At 42.2% G+C, this 20353-nt stretch overlaps 1 protein-coding gene and 1 long non-coding RNA gene across 7 annotated transcripts in view; one reads left to right on the forward strand and one right to left on the reverse strand.

Annotated features, from left to right (window-relative positions):
- Positions 1-19841, forward strand: part of LOC140685018 (uncharacterized) — a 29805-nt gene extending 9964 nt beyond the window's left edge. The window contains exon 2 of the long non-coding RNA XR_012058139.1: positions 1745-19841. This is a non-coding gene — a long non-coding RNA (uncharacterized lncRNA). The remainder of the gene's footprint in view (positions 1-1744) is intronic.
- KCNIP1 (potassium voltage-gated channel interacting protein 1) overlaps positions 1-20353 on the reverse strand; it is a 338371-nt gene that overhangs the window by 132010 nt on the left and 186008 nt on the right. The window lies entirely within an intron of this gene.

Genomic DNA, 20353 nt, shown 5'->3' on the forward strand with positions numbered 1-20353 from the left:
CAGAATCCAGCTGAGTTGGCAAAGTACCTTTTAGTACCTGAAAGAGAAACGCCATGATAAGTCTAAGGAGAAAAAAATCATTGCAGTGAGCTGGGCCCTTGCATATGCTTATCGCACCCTGCTAGATACTGTAGGGCAGCAGACAGAGGAAGGGGGGCAGGGAGATAAATCAGCAGCTCAGTCACTCAGGCTGCAGCCAACAGCCCAGGCTTGAAGCTAGCAGCTAAACCAGACTGTGAGCCTAAGCTAGGAGCTAAACCAGACTGTAAGCCTCAACCAATGGCTGTTGCTACTAGCACGATGGGCCAGTGATACCTCAGGTCATCAGGGCAGAGATGCCACCTATAAGGGGGCACAAGAATGAGGGGTGGATCTAACCATGGACAGTATTTCTCGGGTGATCCATGACTGTGAAGCGTGTGCTGTGATCATGGAGGCCAAGCGAGTGAAGCCCCTCTGGTATGGTAGACGGTGGTCCAAGTACAAGTGTGGGGAGGCCTGGCAGATTGACTACATCACACTGCCCCAGGCACGCCAAGGCAAGCACTACATGCTCACAATGGCAAAAGCCACCACAGGATAGTTGGAAACCTACTCTGTGTCTCATGCTACAGCCCGTAACACCATCCTGGGCCTTGAAAAGCAGGTCCTTTGGAGGCATGGTACTCCTGAGAGGATTGAGTCAGACAATGGGACTCATTTCAAGAATAGCCTTATCAACACCTGGGCTAGGGAACATGGTATTGAGTGGGTGTACCACATCCCCTACCATGCACCAGCTGCAGGCAAAGTGGAGAGGTACAATGGACTGTTAAAATCCACCTTGAAAGCATTGGGTGCTTCAAAAATTGGAAGCAGCATTTAGAAAAGGCCACCTGGTTAGTTAACAGCCGAGGTTCCACCAATCAAGCAGGTCCTGCCCAGTCTGAGCCCCTGAATATAGTAGACGGAGATAAAGTCCCAGTGGCACATGTCAGAGGTTTGTTAGGGAAATCAGTGTGGATTAATTCTGCCTCAAATACAGACAAACCTATTCGTGGGATTATCTTTGCTCAGGGACCAGGTTATACATGGTGGATAATGCAGAGAGATGGAACAACACAATGTGTACCTCAGGGAGATCTGATTGTGGGGTGAGACTCATGTGCAAATATCACTGTTTGCTGGATGTTACTGCCAGTGTCTGTACACAAAAACATACAGACATGAGACAGAAAGAAATGTGTAAGTGTCAAAGGTTTGAGTAAGTGAGATGGAAGGAAATGTGTATGAGTAAGTGAAAGATGGAAGTTTTTACTTGATGAAGTTTTTACATGATGTTGACGATATGGAGATAAGGGGTGGAATGTCCCAGGGTGATGTTATGGTGTTTGTATCTGCAATCGTGTGTTCTGTTTATGTTTGATATTATGTTCTGTGCTTTCAGAACTGACTCTGAAAGTGAAGGTTTGTTTTGTATTGTTATCAGCCAGCTCACCTCCCCCCATGGTCTGCTGTCTAGAAGAGGCTGGTGCTGGCTGGCTTGCTTTGCTTTGCTTGCTGGCTTTTGCGTGCTTTGCTTTGCTTTTTTTGCTTGCTTTTGCTTTTCCCTTTGCTTTTTTAATTAGTTTAGCTAAGCAGTCCAATTCTTTCCCTGGACTCTTTCTTTTCCCTTTCCCCTTCCTGAATATCACTCAAACCTGCTCTGGACTGGGACCAGGGAAGCACCGAGGAACACTGAGAGTCTGTGTTTTGTGATCTGCAGCAGCCATCCCCAGTGCCCAGAGCAATCTCCAGCACCCAGACCCGGGCGACCACTCCCAGGAGAGACTTTCTGGATTTGTTCATCTCTTCAGAGTGGTGAAAGAGTTTTGTTGTCATCTGGTGCTGTTATTTTTTTTGTTTTTGGTGCTGGGAAGGGTTTTGTTTGTTAAGTAAACAGGTTCTTTTCCACTTCTCTCCGAGAAAATTCTTCCTGAACCAGGTGGGTGGGGAGGGGTTAGTTTTCTGGGGGCTCCTTTCAGAGGTTTTCTCCAAAATTTGCCCTAAACTAGGACAAATATTTTGCTGCCCATCTTGTGGCTGGAGAGAGTGGAAAAAACCCTGTTGTAATCATATTTTGGTTCCAATTACTTTGTGTTGGTATGGAGCAGTTACTGGCTATGTTGTTTGAATTCATAGTGTCTTTTGGGGTGGAGGCCTGCATGTGTTTCTGGTCCCTAGGGTTTTTTGGGGTTTTTTTTGAGATCTTAATCCCTCTATGGTTCCTAGGTTTATTTTCTTATTCAGGAGTAGCTCTGGTATTGTCCCTAATACGTAGTTTTTGCAGTAGAAGTGTACTGACCAGAATATCCATCGGGTTGGGCTTGGGTGTAATGGCTTGCAGGGGGTTTATAAAGGTGCTGAAGTCTGTTCCAGGAATGCATGGCTCACGGTCATGGTTGTGCAGCCAGTTTGTTAGAGGGGAAGCAGGGGATGAGGCTTTTCAGCCTTTGCTTTCCTTCTTCTCTGAATCTCTTAGCTCCCTATTAAAGAACGTTCCATTTCCCCTGACTGTTAAAGAGACCATCTTTCTGGTGTTTAATCTGGTAAGCTTTCTCTATACAGTCTGCAGTCTCTCTAGAATGAGGGCTGAGATTTCTAGAGGGGCTGAAGAGACCCCTGACCCAGGAGTAGACCCAGGTGCGAGAAGTCCTGAGTGGTGTGGGAAATGGGGGGGACGGGAATTGGCACATAGACCATTTTCCCACATTCAAATTGATTTTACAGATTTGCCTAAAGGAGGAAGGTATAAACACTTATTGGTGATAATAGATCACTTGACTCACTTTGTAGAGGCACTCCCTACCTCCAGGGCAACTACACAAACAGTAGTAAAAATACTTTTAGAAGAGATAATCCTCCGCTACGGACTAGCAGAAGTAATAGACTCAGACAGAGGGCCACACTTTGACTCCAAAATAATTAAAGAAGTAGTTACAGCTCTAGGAACAAAGTGGCAATATCATACTCGCTGGTATCCACAAAGCTCGGGTAAAGTGGAAAGGGTAAATGGAGAAATTAAGAAACAACTAACTAAATTGGTGTATGAAACACAGTTATCTTGGGTAAAATGTTTACCTTTAGCCTTGTTAAATATACAAAGTCAGCCCAAAAATGATATTAAAATTTCTCCATTTGAAATGCTTTATGGGATGCCTTATGACATGGATTCTCCTATAGATCACCCTGAAATAAGTAATCAACAAATTAAGCAATATGTCATGCAACTTATGAAGACTCAGGAAGGGCTTAGAAGATCTGGGTTACTAGTGCAACGACCTCCTTTAGACCTAGCAATCCATAATATAAAACCAGGTGATAAGGTGTTAATAAAAACCTGGAAAGAAACCTCACTGACCCCAAATTGGGAAGGCCCCTATGTTGTTTTACTCACTACAGAAACAGGAGTCAGAACCGCCGAGAAGGGATGGACACATGCAAGCCAAATAAAGTGACCAATTACTGCTGCTGCTGAAGACCCCTGGAGAATAACCAGCCAACCCGGGGATCTTAAGGTCACACTTGAACAGACTTAATGGACTCAGTAAGAATTGTATGAACCAGCTGGTATAGTGAGATATTAGACTATGGATATCCTATAAATAATGATTTTAGAGTATATTGTACAAATGTGATTGTTAGCCTTTTGTATGTTATATTTGTAAAATTTGTCAGGAACGGTGGCGGGTCCATAGTTATAGAGGCACTCCTCCTGGGGGTATTTGTAAAGGTTGTTATCAATTAGAAAGAGAACTGACAGAGTCAGTCCTAAGGATTGGAGAAGAGAACGTGACTCTACCAAGAGAATCCCAAGAGTGGTGGGAGGTGTTTACTAAGGGGGCTAGGCCTGAAAATTGCTGTTTCCACTCCAATGAACCAATTCCCCTAACTGTTCAAATTATAAAAGGGAATTGCCGGAAAACTTTATCTGGGATTCGGTGTGACTCAACACAAGTGAAGGATAAAAACTGGGAATCATTCAAAAAGAGGCAACAAAAACAGAGTAAGGGTCCTCCTGAAGAATATCCTTGCTGCCGAGAAGATGGTACGCCTCGCGGCTCGGAGCAACCGAGTCGGTGAACGAAGCAGAGGGATAAGAAGCGGTGGAGGAAAGAGCCCTCAAACTGGGACAATTCAAAGGTATTTCAAGAACTGCCTCAAAGATACTGATTTCCCAAAGGTAAAGGTGAGCCCAGCAAAACACTGGGAATGGAGAGAGAATCAAATCCTGGGGCGGTTTGGACTCCACCCTTGCTGGCAAATTCTGTACATATTAGTTATACGTTGTACCGGGCCTGTATAAGGGGACTATGCACACCAGCCATTTAATTGGACTCTGACCAAAACAGACCAAGGGAAAGTTGTTATGCATAATGCCACCACTGTAGCTCCCATCTTTTTTGTTACTAATGAGAACTTGGTAAGCTCTATGTGGGGATGGAGTAAACCTGAACTCCGGGCTACCTATTGGTGTCCTAGTTCCAATCCTGGGAGGGGATATTGTAATTATCCTGGGGAATATCTGTGTGGGTATTGGGGCTGTGAAACCATAAAAACCGCCTGGGCTGTCACCCATTCAGATAAATTTTTAAAGGTCTCATGGTACCCTGAGGGGTGCAAAACTTCAGGGTATAGCACTCAAGGAGAAATTCTGTATAAGGTGGATTGCAGGTCCCGTAATATTGTTGTTACTAATTTTAACTTTTGGACCTTGCATTTTTAATAAAATCATAGAGATTGTAAAAGGAAGACTAGAGGCAGACCAGAGACTCAGAAGTGGATGAAACCCTGGTCTTAAGCTACCAAGAGTTAAAGTGTTTTAATGAACAAATTAGTAAAGAGAAAAAGGAGGGATTGTAATAAATAAAAAGGTCTTTGTTCAACAAAACAAGCGTAAAAGGAGATAAGAATTTGACCTGAGTAGGGAATGCAACTAGCATAGAAGACCGTGTAACTAATTATATACAAGTTAACTTTTAGGCCAAGGACAATCTGCAAGGAAGATGACGAGCCTTCATTCCTATGACCACCAAGGGCATCAAAAAAAGACCATCTAGCAATCAATGGCACTGGCGCAGAGTGCATCAAGAGAAAATACGTCAACTGGAGAAAAAAAAAAGAGACTATAAAAGCAAAAAGGTCAAAGGTGGAAGGTGCGCCGTGGCAGAGCAGAGACTCCCCGGCCACTCAGCACTGTTCTTTTGCTTAATACCGCTTGCTTAATACATTCTTGTTAATTGATTTATCTATAATTAGCCTCCCCAATTGAATTTGTCCATAACAAGTCTCACATTCAAACACTAAAACTCTCAACACTCAATTTCTCTTACTCCCATTGCATATTGCTTTTCCTCCTCCTACACCTGGGGATAGAAAAGCAAAAGGCCAAGTAGAGGAAGCAGCATTAGTTGCTGGAAGTAGTAAACAATGGCGTTGCTAAAGGAGAACAATGGCAACTAGTCAGCAGCATACAGGGGGCCATGGTGTTTTAACTGCAAACCATGCAGTGCATATGGCTCTTCTAGGAAGAAACTTTTAAAATCTCATCTGTAAAGTTTGAATGGTGGCTCTGAGACAGTGGAAATTTACCAGGGCCGTTCTGTAACTTGCTTAAAAGCATTTAATCTGTGCTCAAGGCCCTATTCCAAGATAAGCAGGGGCCCCTTTATGGGATCAAAGGCTAAGGCTGCAGCAGGGATGAGGTGACTGGAGAAACTCTCTGTATAGAGGACAAGGACTGCTAAAAGTTAATTGCAACTTGTAACATGAAACCAGTAAAATGAATATGCATGAAACTCTATGCATATGTATAAGCAAGGAGGGGAGGTGGGGGGGGATGGGGTGTGTAGATAAAAAAGGTTTGGGAATTCTCAGAGGCGCATGTGTCCTTTGAAGGGGGAAGGATCCCCACATGTGCCCAGTGCTGCAATAAACTTACCGGCTTTACAACTTTTACACAGTTGTGGAGTTTGATTCTTTTTCTACAATTCAGTTTAAGATGGCTCCCTCATGAAGCAGTACCTGGATTCTTCAAATAAAAGATCAGCATAAGATTCTCTCTTTCACCACATTAAGTGGAATCCCTTTCTATGAGTAACTCTTGCATAGATCAATATCATTTGCAGTCACAGCTGTGGAAAGAGTCACACTACATGAAAGATAAGGAAAAATCAAGAAACTGAGGCTCTAAAAGAGACACTTCTCTAAATAAAACTTCTTTGGCAAAAAAAACGTTAAGTTCAGGAGTGATCCAAATGACAATTTTGTATCTTAAACTTTAAAGTTGATCTCTTTTTTAAAAATAAATGCCATGCTACTGCAATCTTTTCATCTAATATCCCTGAAGCACATTCCTGCTGTCTAATGTACCAAGCTCATGCTCCTCTGTTGCTTGTGAAGGCCATAACTAGGAGGATATGAATTTTCCACCTGCTGTCATCACTGCCTGTGTCAAGAATGCCAAGCACAAGTGCAACATCCATTTTCCAACAGATACTGGATTTACACTGCCAGCTTATTTTTCATAACTCACTAATGAATAATAAGACGGAAGGACCTTCCAGCAGCACAGGCAGAGAGCACATAGTATCAAACACTCATGTAGGTGACTGTAAGTACCAACTTTTCTCAAGATAAAGTGAACACCATATGAGACTGTATACGGAGCATCAGCTTGCACCTAGACGTACAGCTGGTAGGAGATCTTTGGCTGATACAAATGCAACTCTAGACATGGGGAGGGTTCTGCAACTCTCACTCAAATTCATATTGATGCCAAGAGTGCACAGAGGCTTTCAGGCTTGTGAAAATAAGGGTTTTCATAAAATCAGCGTGCCTTAACTAAAATCAATCAGCTCCCCCACACCAAAATCAAAGAGAGATTAGTTTAAACCTGCTTAGTAATAATTGCTTCCCATAGCTATCAGCAACCAAAGAATGATATAATAATAATGAAACCCAGTGTGAAAACGGATGGAAAATTTAGAAAACTGAAAACCTGGTCATCTAAATTATTTACCAAAATCTGTTTCACTGGTCTGTGGCACCCAGAGGAGTGTGGGAGGAAGGACCACTGGAGCAAGGCTTTTCCATGTCTGTAGCACATGGAGCACATGCTGAAGGAGCACTCCAGGCCCACAGTGAGTGCACTGTAATTAGGGGAAGGCAGCATGTGCCTGTGCTAATTGTGGCAACCAGCTGGACCAGAGTGTTTACCTGCTGTTCCTGGAGCCACCGACACTCACAGCCCAGGGAAGCCTCGAGGCATGTACAAAATGAAGTTATTGATACAGGTTGCTGTTCTCAAAGCCATTTAAAAATGAAGTCCCCATCAGGGTAAAAGTAATTTGTTTCCTCCCTTAATGTGGCCAAACCATTTTCTTTAAGACATGGACATTAATGGCATCTTGCAAGCACAGATCAGAATCCAAATAGGGCTCTTAATTGTTTCAGAAAGCCTGGAAGAGATGGAACTATATTAAAATTATTTATTAGATGTAGCAGCACAGAAGTCTCTTGCAGTCTAGCAGTGAGCAGATGCATCTTTGGTCCTGTTGTAGAATTTAAAAAACCCTAGAGGTCCTTAAAAAAAGGCCTGTATTTCTAGGTAAACAGGTGCAGAATTAAATCAAACTGTAATAGCAAATGTGAAAGAAATAACAAGGATCAAATATTCTTGATTTGCAGACTAAGATGGGTTTTGCTTGACAATCATAATTCACATTTTGTGTTTTTTTATCTTAACTAAGTGACTGAAAGCCAGCAAGAGATGTCCTGCAGCTAAGTAACCTTGCCACGATTCCCTGAAGGCAGGAGGCTAGTGACAGCAGTGCCAGCGAGGCAGAACCCCGGGCAGGCTGCGTGGCACCCGCCGGCACAAAGAGCTGGGCTGTCCCTGTCCTGCAGAGCAGAGCCCGAGCACGGCAGAGCTGGGCCTCCCCTCAGGGTCTGCACAGGGTAGCTGCTCCAGGAGCACAGCTGAACCCTGCATGGCACAGAGGGTTTAATTTCCACTGCCTTCTGCCAGCAGAAACCTCAGCCTGCCAGAGACATCTCTGCAGATCTCCCCAAAGCCTCACCTGTGAACACATTCAGGACCTTAAAGAAGACCTAAGCTTGTGAACCAGCTGCTGAAGTTTCACTTGCAATTACATTTGTTCAGAAGGGGTTGAGGACCTTTGATTTCTATGCATGGCATGTCTTAGAAGCAGCCAAATTAAAATCCTTATCATTAAGGAGCTGATAGCTCCTGTAATTGCAAGAATCTTTATGTGTTAGCTGGAGTGACACACTGGCAAAGAGAAGCAGATCTGTCCATAAAATAGGAAAACTTCTAACCAAAGAGATTTTCTTGAACAATTAATTCCTTTAAAGAAAATACTAATTTAAAATGAATTGCTCATATAATTTGTGCTGTCAATACAAGAACATTCTTCTGATTGAAATCTTTTTGCTATGTACTGCTCTGATTCACTTTCCTGCCTGCATCCATTCATGACCAAACAGAAAAATTTTATCCCTGAAGGATGAGTCACAACTCTCTACCATCCTTCAGGCTAAACCAAGTTTCCCTTTACCTCCCACAGAAAATACAAAGTATACTTTTTAAGAGCTGATGAGTTAAACAATTGTTATGTAGATCCATTTGACCAGAATAATTTAAAAACAAATATTAAAATATTCTCATCTCAAGCACCTGTCCCCTCTGTGGTGGTCATCTCTGTGAAATGATGATTTGTCACTTGAGGGAGAAAATCCAGGAGGATAAAGAGCTAGTACAGGTTTAAACAGGATTTTCACATCTTTTGAGGCCAGAAAAATAAAATTAAAATATAGAGATAATTGCATCATGCACTACAGGATTGGTAAGTTTTGCAAAGCTCATTTTGTGAGTGCAGTACTAAAAATGGAATGGTTTTGATCTAGGAAGAAGCTGCCTAGAGCACACAGCCAGCCAGCCAACCCATTTACCCTAAGCAGTGACAGCCTGGAGCCCAGTGACCGGGGAGCAGCCAAGCCCCAACCAGAGAGGTGCAGCTCCACACAGAGCTCCATTACTCACAGACTTCATCCAGTGTGGAGAATTCAGCTGAAGACTAAAATTATCTGGCTGGATGAGGTGACTCTTCTAGCCTTAGGACTTCTCAGACCAAGGTTTAATACCAACCTCAGATCTCTCATTCAAGAGATTTATTCGAATATGGGGACAGTTAATGTGGCTGTGAGCTGAAACATCCAGCAGCCACCGCCAGAATTTAAATACCTGGTCTTGCTTCCCATAGGGATTTATAGTAAAGAAAGCATATTCTTAATGCCCTGGAGTCCTTATACTCTTTATATGAGCTCACAGCAGTGCCTGGGAAGTTACACAGCCCAAACAAGGGCAAGAATGAGAAATGCCCCAGGTCTGCAGGGGGGCAGGAGCAATACTGGGCTTCAGGAGTGGGATGGGGAGGTATCTGGGAGGTCCCTCACCAACCAGCATCCTCAGCAGTACCCAGTGCTAGAACTTATGGAGAAAAATGAGTTATTGGAACAGTACAGGTGATGGAGCTCGATCTAGGAAAACACCTGAGGCAGAAGACAAATGTAAGCTCTGCCAAAATGAGAGCAGCCTGCACCTGGGAGCAGCAGGATGGCAGCTGATGGCATTTGTGACAAGAAGGATAGCAAGCACCTCTCACGGCACCCTCCTGCAATCAGCCCTCCATCAAGCACTGCTAGATTAAAACACTGAAGTAATTTGAAAGAGGGTCACCAGGTTCTTCTTTTACAATGTGTTGCCGTTGAATTAGAATTTAATACGAAATGGAGCAAGGACCCTCCTGAATTGCTGTACAACACTGGTTTATTAAACAAAGGGAAAACTAAAAATGGATTAAGAAAACCGTTTTTAACAGTAAGATGTCTAAGATCTGTTACAAGTATGAAGAAGAAAAAATAGCCTGCATGAAACATAAAGAATTGTACAAAAATGGAAAAGCCCTGAAAGTACAGAACAAGTGAGAGCATTGAAGAACAAGCAAGCCAAACTACAGCCATTTGTTACACACATACCTGAATGACAGAGGACACATTTTTCTGAACAATTTGACCCATAATAGTATTGGTAACTGGAGCAATGAGGAAGATGGCGTTTCAGATGTGTTCAGCTGTGCCTCACCAGGACTTTATTCCCTGTGTGTTAATTTCATATATTATTTTTTCCTTTACATTAGTTTTTTCACCTTTTCCAAGAGGGACTTACATCCTGGTCCAGATCAGGAGTAGTAGCTTGGGTTTCTTGTTCTACAGCTGGTGCCATGCTGCCAGCAATTCTATCAGAAGTCCTATTTCCTTGATTTGTTTTCCTTAAAGACAGAACAGCTTTATAAAAGATGTACATCATGCAGGGTACAAAAGGGGCAGTTGGCTTGTGTGGCTTAGGCTTGCTGAGCCATAGGCTCAACATAACCCTAAATGTCAGGCTCATCTCAACACAATCAGCATTACTGGAGGACAAATGACTGGCTAATCTGAAGAACCACAGCTTGTGGAGAGCTTCCACGAAAAACTCACAGAAATCTGAAGAAATTGAATAATTGAAAGATATGGTGATAAGAATATTTGAAAGATATGGTGAATTAGCCCAGCCTTTAACGGGGTTTCCCTGATGAGAGAGTCTGATTCCAGCAGCTACCACTGCAAACTTGGCTGTGTGACATCTTTACAGAACAAATGCAAAAAAGGGAGTGAAAAAACAGAGTAGAGATTTAGTACAGAATATCAGCATTCCAAAAAAAAAAAAAAAAATCTAGTTTGATAATTTAGGAATGAAGAGAAATGAACACATACTATTTTCACATCATTACATACTTGAGCTCTGTGATTTCCATGATATGCAGATAACACAACTTAAGGAAAACTTCATTGATGTGAAATAATCTTGATTAAAATTTGAAATAATGGTAACAAAAGGCATAAAACCTTTTTTTTTTTTGTTTTGTTGTGGATAGAACTGTTTGGTTCAGCCTGTACTTTAAAAATCAAAAGCTGAATGCAACACCTAGAGCTGTGTGGTCTCAGGTATGGTAAGACTCACAGCTTTATATAGTATATTCTGTTTCCAGAGGCTACCTCTGAGCTAAAAATTCTCTCCTGCTGTCATTTCACATATGGTCGCTTTTAAAGATGTCCCTGCAGAAGGGATGCACTAAAGATTTGCAAAGACCAACCCAAAGCCTCCCTGCTGCCTGTGATGCTGGGTAAGTGCCTGGCATGGAGGATATTCTTGGGTTTCTGACTTTCTCTTTGTGCTTCCCAATCTCAGGGCTTTGAGTTTAGACCTCCCACAGCTGGAGTGGAGCTGCACACTTTCTCTCAGTGTGGCTCAGGACATTTTTGTTCTCATCTGCTTAGTTGGAGATGTTGTTCCTTGTGCTGATATCATGGAGTAGGGACCAGCTGCCTGTGCTGTCACACAGTAAAATACTTTGCTAAGTTTTCAAACAGAATTCAAAACAGCACACGATTCCCAGGGCTGTCTGTGCTCTCGCCAAAGCCACAGCAGCCATGCCTGCCTTCAGGACAGATGATCTGGATGAGCCACCAGGCACATTCTCCTGGCTCTCAACATGTATAGGATCTGAAGGCTCTCCAGGACCCAGAATGAGGCAAGTACCAGGAAACATCAGTATCCCTGCAAATCCAAGTGCTAGACACCAGCTCCTTACTTACTTGTGCATCCCTGCTTCACCTGGGCAAGGAATCACAGCCAGGCTGGAGCAGGAGTCCATTCCAATGCAAACAAAGAGCTCACTACAATAGTACTGGGGCTTTTAATACATAGCATTTCTGCTGACAAATCCTGTACAAGCAAACAGCAATTCTGAATTTGCTGGATTGTTGAGGAATGACCCAACACAACAGTATTTCATTTCAGATGCAAAAATACAAAGGCTCTTTAAAATAATTTATGCTTCAAATTGTACAAGAAGAGCAACAGAAAGCAGAAGTGCTTATAGTCTGCTACAGCTTTGCAAACATCACAGCTACTGATAGTAAAAGGGTTATAAAATCATGGGGATCTGGGTTGTTAGAAGCAAAGTTAGATTTAGTAGGCCCTGGGGAAATACCCTGGGAAAGTATAAGCCTTGTACTTGCTAGAACTGCACCTGTGTAACCAGTATATGATACATGATATGATTGTTAGATGCAATGATTGTTTAGTAATTAAATATAATTACTGTTTAATTGTAAGAATAATAATGAGAAACTGTGGTCAGGGGATTGAGAAAGATCACAAGAAATTAATGCTTGAATAAGATCAATGTATACAATAGAACAACATAAGTTTGATAATTAGTATGTAAGTTATGTAACAATAGAATATAAAATACGTTCAGCTCGAAAGCCATGTCAGAGTCAGATTTGGGTCTGTACCCTTGATTCCCAGAGCTCTTCAATAAAAGCACCTGCATGGAATCATATCCCGTGATTATGTGTGTTCCTGAACATTTTGGTGACCCAGATGGGACCCGATCATGCTCCAGCTGGCACCAAGGGATTCTCGGGGAGACCATCGGCGCCGCGACCCTCCGCTGCTCACAACATCCCCTGGAGAGAGGTAAGGTGCTTCTACTCTGGTCTGGAACCTGCCGATAACACGCAGTGAAAGCTACACTCGGTTGGGTTAAAGGAATTCCTGTGGTATTGCCTAGATGCCGTCCATTAGACATCGTAAAAGTGTTGCAGGTTCGGCATTCTGTGGTGTCTTGTAGCTGTAATATGGAGAAGCTTAAAGGTCTTTTGGGTGGCAATGTCCCCATACCGTGTACTTCTCCTTTGGGGTGCTTATTAGCACATTGGAAACCGGGTAATTTTGGGCAAGATTTACATAGGGGTAAGTTAATTGATTACTGTAATACATGGTGGCCAGCATATGTCTTGGAGGGTGGCAAAAAGTGCTGACAAACAGGACTTTGCAATGTAACACTATTTTGCAATTGATGTAATTTTGTAAGCAAGAAGGAAAATGGGATGAGGTTCCGTATATTGATTTGTTTTTCTACTTGTGAGAACGGCAGGTTGAATATGGATTGATGGTGGTTAGGGCATCTGCAAGTGGTAAGTGTGGGGTTTGTCTGAAGAAGAAACGTTTTTTAGAACATCTTGCATTGAAAGAAAGTCTGAGTCAGAGAAACAATACAGATGCTGATTTACGGGTAGCCCCAGCAAGACAAAGAGAACCTAACCCTGTCCAGCCTGCCCCTACCCCTACTTCACCTGCTTCACCCAATCCTATTTTGTCTAGTCCTACTTCACCCACTCAACCCTTCCCTCTCTATCATCCTCTCCCACAATCACCTGACCCCTCTTCCCCTGGAGAGGATCTAAATTTAATTGTGATACAAAGAAGAGAGAAGGATGAAAGTGAAGGAGACAGTGATAGTGGAGATGAAAGTGAATCTGCAACACCGATATCTCATAGGACTCAGAGTTGGTCAAAGCTCACCCTGGTTTTGCCTAGAAAAGATCTGGGTAGACAGAAGTGGACTGTGATTGCCCCCTTACAACAGGGAATAGGAGTGGAGGGGATGGTGTTTGTAAAGGTACCTTTTCCCCCTGCAGATTTAGTAATTTGGAAACAATCAGCTGCTATTTATGGGGAAAATCCTGATAAAGTGGCAAGGGTGGTAAAAATGATTATGAATAAACTCAGAATCCAGATTGGGATGATATATAAGTAATATTAGATACCCTAATGGATTTTACTGAGAAAGAGATGGTACTTAAAGCAGCCAAGGAAAGGGCAAGGGAGGGTATCAGAAATAGGCTTGTAATGGGAACTCTAGATGATAATTTTCCAACTGAGGATCCAGGAGGGGATCCTAATGCGTCTGAGATTATGCGGAGGCTGAAGAAATATCAAGAGTGGGTCCAGATAGGGGTTCAAAATGCTGTGCCTAAGACTCTGAATTGGTCTAAATTGTATGAGATAAGGCAGGAGAAGAAAGAATCCCCTACTGTGTTTTTGGAAAGCCTTAAGGAAGCAGCAAGAAAATACACAGATCTCCAAATAGATACACCACAAGTGAAGATTCAGTTTGGTCTCATTTTCCTGGGGCAGTCACAGGATGATATTAGGAGGAAATTGCAAAAATTATAAGGGGATGAATTAAGAAATCTGGATAAACTGCTCAAAGTAGCCTGGAAGGTATACAATAACAGGGAAAAAGAAGCCAATAAAAGGCAACAGCAAAACTCCTGGCAGTAATACAAGGGAAAGGAAACCCAGGTGTCAGAGGGAGGGGCAGAGTGGCCACGGACTAGGGACGAGTGGTGGACATGGCAGGGGACGTGGGGGAATGGCTGTGCTAAGACTGGGATTTAACCAATGTACAAACAAGAAGGTCACTGGAAGAATGAGCGCCCGAACTGGTTTTTACCAGGGCAACCAGCCAAGCCAGGATCAGGACATTTCTAAATGAATGGTGCTGGGAGAGTACAGTAGCTGACTAGAAATGGAATATACAAAGGAACCTTTAGTGGCCATACAGCTAGGTGATAGAGCAGTAAAATTCCTCGTGGATACAGTGGCCACGAATTCTGTGATTTGCAAGGGCAAACTGGGGGCAAACAAACAACAATAATTGGGGCCATAGGGAAAGAGGAGAATCAGCCATTCCTACAACCCCTAGATTTGTGTTTTGGAAATAAAGCCTTAACGCATGAATTCTTATATATGCCTGAGTGTTCAATTCCCCTTTTAGGAAGAGATTTATTGGCAAAACTTGATGCAGTAATAACATTCGAGAATGGAGAGCTTTTAATGAAAATACCTGAACCAAAGATGGGACAAATTTTAATGATTAAAGAAAAACCAGGTCCCTCTATTGTTAGGGAAGTAGAAGATGCAGTAATTCCTTCAGTGTGGGAAACAGATATACCTGGAAAATCTAAATTAGCACAACCAATACATGTAGAATTAAAGGAAGGGGGAAAAGCAGTTCAGGTCAAACAGTCTCCTATAAAACCAGAAGCATGTAAAAATTATTGATAAATTCTTGAAATACCAAATTTTAGAACAATGTGAATCAGCATATAATACACCTGTATTTCCAGTGAGGAAACCCAGTATAGACTAGTGCAGGATTTGAGAGCAATAATTGCAATAACTAAAGACATTTATCCAGTGGTTGCCAATCCCTACACATTGTTGACATCTGTGGAAGAGATATATAAATGGTTTACAGTAATTGATCTAAAAGATGCCTCTTTCTGCATAGCCCTGGACAAAGAAAGTAGGAAACTGTTTGCCTTTGAGTGGGAAAATCCAGGGAACAGAAGAAAAACCCAGCTCACCTGTACATGGCTCCCACAAGGATTCAAGAACAGTCCAACCCTGTTTGGAAACCACTTGGTGAAGGAGATGGAGATCTGGACTGCGAGTGGGCAAGTACTGAGAGAACAATACCTACTGCTACAGTATGTTGATGATATACTGATAGCCACAGAGGAGAAAGCAACCTGCAGAAAGGTAACAATCAAGATTTTAAATTCACTGGGAATGGGATGATATAAGGTGTCTAAAGAAAAAGCACAAATTGCCCGACAGACTGTGATTTACCTGGGATGTGAAGTCTCGCCAGGGCAGTGAAAACTGGGTACTAACCGTATTCAAGCTATTTATGCCATTCCAGAGGCCCGGAATCTACACGAGCTGCGAGTCTTCTTTGGGATGACAAGGTGGAGCTGCCTGTGGATCATGGACTATGGACTAATTGCAAAACCCCTGTATGAGGCTCAGAAGATGCAGCCGTTTACCTAGGGCAAACCACAGAAGGAGACCTTCCTCAAACAAAGGAGGCCTTGACAACTGCTCCTGCATTGGGGTTACCTGATTTGTCCAAAGATTTTCAGCTGTTTGTACATGAAAGGCTGCGCCTGGAATTGGGAGTCCTAACCCAATGTTTGGGAAGCTGGAAAAGGCCAGTGGGCTACTTTTCCAAACAACTTGACAATGTCAGTGCCAGATGGCCCTCATATCTGTGGGCAGTCGCAGCCACTGTGATGCAGATACAAGAAGCCAGGAAGCTCACCATGGGAAGGCACATAGATGTCCATGTGCCTTGGTAACCACTGTGTTGGAGCAGAAGGGGGGCGATTGGCTAGCCCAAAGCCGAATGATGAAATTCCAGGTAATCTTAATGGAGCAAGATGATGTAAAACATTAAAAACAATTAACCTTTTGAATCCATCCTTGTTCCTAGGTACAGAATCTGAAGAAAGCCCATTGGAAAACAATTGTGTGGAAGTAATAGAACACACCTGTTCAGCTAGAGTAGATCTGAAAGATGTTCTACTAGAACAGCCAGACTGGGAGTTGTTCACAGATGGAAGTAGTTTCATGGAGAATGGAATCAGATACACTGGATATGCGGTAACAACAATCAGTACAGTGGTAGAGGCAAAAGCACTGCCACCAAATACATCCACCCAGAAGGGTGGTATGTAGCTGCACACGGACAGCATGGTACCCTCCTTGGTAATGAGAGAGGTTCTACAAATTAAACATAACAAATGTCATTGGGGTGCAGAGGCATTGCTAAAGTTTCTAAAAGGCAATTTGGTCTCAGTGCGAATGTTAACAATGGCAAAATCCATAATGTCAAAATGTGAGATCTGCTTGAAAAACAACCCAGTGGCTAGGCATCAGGCATAACTAGGAAGGGTTAAGATAGGAATAGAACCAGGAGATTATTGGCAGGTAGATTTTGTAGAATTACGAAGAACTCAAGGATACAAATATCTGTTAGTAGGGGTTGATACATTTTCTGGATGGCCAGAAGCCCTTCCCTGTTGCACAAACCAAGCAAAATAAAGAGTTAAGTGGTTACTACAAGAAATCATTCCCAGATTCGGGGTGCCTCTAGGGATATCATCAGATAGGGGACCCCATTTCATAGCCACGGTGGTAAAAGAAGTAAGTAGGTTACTGGGAATAACTTGGGACCTCCACACACCATGGAGACCCCAGTCAAGTGGACAGGTAGAGACGATGAATCAGACACTAAAAAGGCAAATCAGTAAAATATGCCAGGAAGCCAAACTGCAGTGGCCACAGGCTTTACCAATAGCATTGCTGAGAATCCAGATAAAGCCTAGGAGTGGGATGTCAGTCAGTCCTTACAAGATATTGTATGGGAAACCATACAAATCTCCCGGACCAAATCCAAATGTACACATCACGGGAAAACAGGAAGTATATAACTATGTTCTGTCTCTTGAGAAAACTTCAGCATGGCTTCAGAGTGTCCTTGTGTGGAATAGGCTGCTGACTCTCAAGAATCCAGTTCATGACATACACTCGGGAGACAAGGTGTACATTAAGAATTGGAATGAAGAACTACTGAAAGAGAGGTGGACTGGACCCCATCAGGTACTATTGACCACTTTTGCAGCAGTCAAAGTAGCTGGAATGGACTCCTGGATACACTACACTCGAGTAAAGAAAGCCCATCCCGGACTGCGGACTGTGTAAGCTATAGGACCAACAAAGCTGAAGGTAAGATGTGTTTAATTGTTTGAAGAATGTTACCAGTAAGTGTACCAATGCCCTCATGTCATGGTCTTTGGGATGTGGAATGCAAAAAGATCAATTAACCACTCTTCATTCTAGAATGAAGAGGGAGGTACAGGCAGAAACACAGATGATAAAGGTTTCCAATGCAATTCAGGCCGAGAAAGTAATGATTGGATTAGTTAAAGATTTTGCCAAAATGCAGAATACTAGCAAAGTACTGCCTGTCTGCCAATGAATTGGGGAACTACAATGGCAAAACTGCCTGAAATACAAACGAACAAAACAATTACATGTAAACAGGTACCAGAATTGAGACAGGTAATCAAGATAACCTGGAAAGTAATAGGAGAATGGCTACATCCTTTGAGTCAACAAAACTGTCTTCAAAATAATGGCACAATAGGATATCCTATAGGATGGTTGTAGGGGCATCCCAAATAAATGGCAATGCTACTTACCACATTATAAAAGGATTACAGAAAATGTTACAGAAACCACTCTGGTGTGGAAGTGTGAGGCAAATGATCACAAAGGTCAAATAGAGTCTTGGGACAGTGCATGGTCTCTGAGTATACTTCAAAAATTCCAATTCATGGCAACTACTCCTTGGTGCATTAAATGGGAAGGCTCCAAGAATGAAACAGATCCAGCAGTAATGAACACTGTCACTAGTAGTAGAATAAAGGCAGACAAAATACGTTGGTGGGCATGTAATAAAACTTATGATTGCACTTCTGACAATATAGCGATAAAACAATTGCCACCACTGGTAGTAGCCTTATAAATTGGTTGTGCCTGCAAAGGAATCAAACACAAACAAGGTAAAGTGAATTACAAAATAATTGTAGGATGTACCAAGAGTACAATCCAAAGTTCAGGACAATTTGTATGGGCAACAAGTGATGGTACCTGGACCACACATCTACCTGTAGATGGGAAAGTAAAAGATATTACTTCAGGCCTCCCTACTTTATGTCCAATTTGGAAAAAGTCCCCATTTAAGGGAAAACACGAACTTCTGCAGAAAAGAACAAGATGAGAAGTTCTAGATAATGAAAATCAAGATGATACTTGGCAAGACTCCTCTAGTGGAGTGAAATTTGGGTGGACCCTAGAGTCTTTGCTAGGTCCTATAGCAAACTATCAGAATAGAGAAATGTACAAACTTAGACCCAGGTAGATAGACTGAAAAGAATCACTAGGGAAGGATTAAAGACCTAAACGTAAAATTACAAGTTACCACAAAAATGACTTTACAAAATCAATTTGCCTTAGATTCATTACTTCTAAAAGAGCACGGAGCGTGTGGATTTTTAAAGGGACAGATTGATCATTGCTGCATCCACATTCCAAATGTAACTGCAGATGTAGAATATGACATCAATCAGGTGACACAAATAGAGCATGAAGCAGAAGAAGAGCAAAAGGATTTGACTATGAGCTGGTTAGACAAAGTTTTCAAGTGGTTCGGGTGGAATTTGAGTTCATGGATTAAGTCTATCATCGAGAGAGTAATAATGCTATTAATTGTGTTCTTAGTAATTTGGTTAGTCTACAGCATCCTAAAAGGAGAAATATAGAAGAGGATGTCTTGGAACCGAAAAATAATAAAGGCACTGACACGGGATCCACACCCATCATCTTCTAGTTCTCCAGTTTGTGACAGCATTGATGACGTTTACATCAATCCTGGATTTGAAGAACATCATGTATAAACTCAGAAACTAAAAGACTGTATCAAGTGAAAGCATTTGCACTTAGAGTGAAGTGAAGTGAAGTGAAATTACTTTCATAGAGGGGAAAATGATAGTAAAAGGGTTTTAAAATCATGGGGATTTGGGGAATTAGAAGGAAAGTTAGGCTTAGTGGGAAAATACCCTGGGAAAGTATAGGCCTTGTACTTGCTAGAACTGCACCTGTGTAACCAGTATATGATACATGGTATGATTGTTAGATGTGATGATTGTTTAGTAATTAAATATAATTGCTGTTTAATCGTAAGAATAATAATGAGAAACTGTGGTCAGGGGATTGAGAAAGATCACAAGAAATTCATGCTTGATCAATGTATACAATATAACAATATAAGTTTGATAATTAATATGTAAGTTATATAACAATAGAATATAAAGTACATTCAGCTTGAAAGCCATGTTTGGAGTCAGATTTGGGTCTGTACCCCTGATTCCCAGAGCTCTTCAATAAAAGCACCTGCGTATAATCATATCCCATGATTATGCGTGTTGCTGAATGCTAACACTACTGTCTAATTTTGAGATTGTTTCATCCTGAATATTCACTCTCCTATCTTGCTACCTCACTGAAATGCAGAGGTTGCAGCACAGTGATTCGTGACACTCCAATGCTACTGAAAGTTCAGCTTAACCTGTCTGCCCTGCACACACCAAGATAATGCTAAAAGAGGTTCTTCAGAACCTGTTCTCTCCTTGAGTCTAGGACATCTACATGTGCCTTTAGAACTAAACCCTCCCCAACAAGAGGCTCTTCTCCTGATAAGTATTTGGAGTTCCTGTGAATTCCAGTCCCAGGCTGGCTTTTGGCTCCCATCACAACAATGCCTCTTCCTCAGCAAGCACCACTACAGAGCTGTTGCAGCTCCTGCTAAGACATAGGAGGACAAGGAGTCTTTCATGCATTTTTTAATAGAACTTTGCTCCATGGCTTATCCGGGCAAATTCTTATCTATGTTAATTTGGTCTCTTTCAGGCTAATTAAACTTAATGCATAAGACAGTCTTATTAAGATCTT

The sequence above is a fragment of the Taeniopygia guttata genome, chromosome 13, assembly GCF_048771995.1.
Source record: "Taeniopygia guttata chromosome 13, bTaeGut7.mat, whole genome shotgun sequence".
Taxonomy (NCBI): domain Eukaryota; kingdom Metazoa; phylum Chordata; class Aves; order Passeriformes; family Estrildidae; genus Taeniopygia; species Taeniopygia guttata.